The sequence below is a fragment of the Alligator sinensis genome, unplaced genomic scaffold (assembly GCF_000455745.1).
Source record: "Alligator sinensis unplaced genomic scaffold, ASM45574v1 scaffold61_1, whole genome shotgun sequence".
NCBI classification, from domain to species: Eukaryota; Metazoa; Chordata; order Crocodylia; family Alligatoridae; genus Alligator; species Alligator sinensis.
In genome coordinates, this window is record NW_005841986.1 from 2,541,626 (window position 1) to 2,544,049 (window position 2,424).

The window sequence follows — 2,424 nt, forward strand, 5'->3', positions numbered from 1 at the left end:
CCTGGGCCTGCTCCTAGGCACAAAACCCACTCCACTTTGCCTCTTATCCACCCATAGTTTAGCAGGAAGCAGAGCTGTGCCCTATACGCTGAGAGCCGGGAAAGGGAGAGACTTTATGTTGAGATTTAAAGGGGTGTAGTTACCTGCCGAGGCCCCAGGATGGGCTTGGCTATGGGTATGTCCCATATATTACATCCAAAGAGGATATATTTTGCACTCAGAGCACTTTACAAGCATTTATCTAGTCATCCCTTGGATGAGGGGAGGTGTATGGTCCTTGCTTAAATATTAGTCATAGTTCCCCATTAAACAGGAGGCACCTATTAAAGAAATACAGCCACAGATACAGGTATATGCTGCTATTGCCCATACCTGCCTACTCCCTCCACTATAAACCTTCCCCTTTCCTTTGTAGCAGAGGTTCATGCTGTCTCTGGAGGCTGCCCTGAGCTATCCCTTGCCTGCATCCCTCCGGGATAACTGCAGAGCTCATCCATGCGCTGCAGGCTGCTAGCACAGGAAGCCTTTCAGCAGCAATCCTATTGCCCCCCGGTCCCGATTTCCAGCCCTTCCTCACCCCACTTCCAGTCTCTACCGCCCATAATTAGAGCTAAGCACTGCAGGGGAGACAAGCAGCAGGCATGCTCATTCCTAGATAGTTTGTCTGAGGGACAGGACCACTTTGACACCAGTACAGCCCTTGTTTTATGGGGGAGGAAACTGCAGTGCAAGACATTTAAGGCCACGTGCCTCACAGTGGGATTTCAGTCGGTCTGGAGTTTTGCCTGAGGAAGGGCTCGGACCCTGCGCTAAGTCTGTATGTGATACAGCATTTGCCTTCCAGACAAACCTGCCCACTACCTGCGATATTTAACGGTGCCATCCCGTGCTGGTGATGCATCTCATAGCAGTGGGAGCATCGGTGGTGCAACTGGGACGCCACTGGGAGACTGAGGCAGGGCAGAAAAGGGCTAAGGATGGCTGGACCTGGATCAGGACTTCTCCCTGAGGCTTTCCAAGATGCCCAGATTTCTGTGTCTGAACCTTCAGGGATAAAGGTCATAGCCGTGTTGGTCTAAAAAGCAAAAGCAGTCAGTGGGATAGAGGTGATATCTTTTATTAGGCCAACTTGATAGTTGCAAAAAAGGCTTTGTTTGCAGTCTTTCAGGCTCACGCGCCCTTCCTCAGGCAAAGGAGAGTGCAAAGATTGTAAAACGTCTCCCAGGTAGAAATGAAACTTCGTAATGCACGGGAGAGCCGGAGGGTGGTGTAAGTTGTCCCAGCTGGAAACGTTCATTTATGCCTGAACCTGCAACTTCAGTTATCCCTTGTGCTTAATGATGAGCATCGTCTCTGCCTGCCTCTTCACACAGCATATGCAGGATAGCACCTCCTGCCTTTTGGGAGAGGTGGGATGAGGTCCCTTCCAGCCCTGTGTTTCTATGGGCTGTGCTCCATTTCAACCCGAATTGCCTCATTTTTGATAGGCCTGTAGGTTCCCAGCTTTCTTATCGTTTCTGAGCCAGGGTCCCGGTGGGAAATTTGATGCAGCCTTTGGCTGTGTGGCCCACGCTCAGTCCTCCGAAGCTCAGGGTCTTATCCTTAGCTGGGGTGGTACCCGTAAGTACAGAAGCTATCCATGCCATTTCCAGCGCGGGATGGGGATGCGGTCGTGAGGACTGCCAGAGGAGAGCGCACTTTGCTGTCACCCACTGTAAGGCAGATCAGGCTTACAGACTGTTTATTTTCCCTTGGGCCCCCTGGTCCCCAGAATAAAAGAAAAATGACAGAGCCAAACAAGTGTTTCAAAACGATCGAACAAGCAAAACCAACCCAAAAAGCCATGGTCTTTTTTCAGACACTGGGAGGAGCAATGCAGGCTCCAGCAGACTTTAGAGGAACCAGTGCAATGCAGGCTCAGCCTCTCCCTACCCACCATGCCCCCTCTCTCCTCTCCTTTCCACTCTGCTTCTGGAAGTATTAAGCCACTTGATGGATCCACCCTATTCCCTCATCTGCTGCAGCTGCTGCCAGCCCCCCAGCCGGGCAGACACTGCCCCGCTGACTACCTGCAGCTGGGTGGCCCTCCTTACCCACCCCCCAGGCTCTCTTCCCCTTTCCACACAAATTACAAGGCTCAGGCAACTTCAGGCCTGTCTTCCACACCCGTTCAATTAGCAAATCTTGTCCAGCTGTGACGGACCTGGCGGTCATTTCCACTTCTCAGTCCAGTGGCTCCTAGCAGGGTGCAGGGGAAAGCAGCACAGGGGCAGGACCTACCGGTGGCTCGAGGAGAAGAGTCTCATGAGAAACCGAGTTGGCCTGAAGGCAGTCTGAACCTGGTGAGTCATTTTTCCCCTGTTTGACCTTTTCTATCAGCTCTATCAGAGCTGCGTGCAGACACCACGGCTGTCAGTCGGTGCT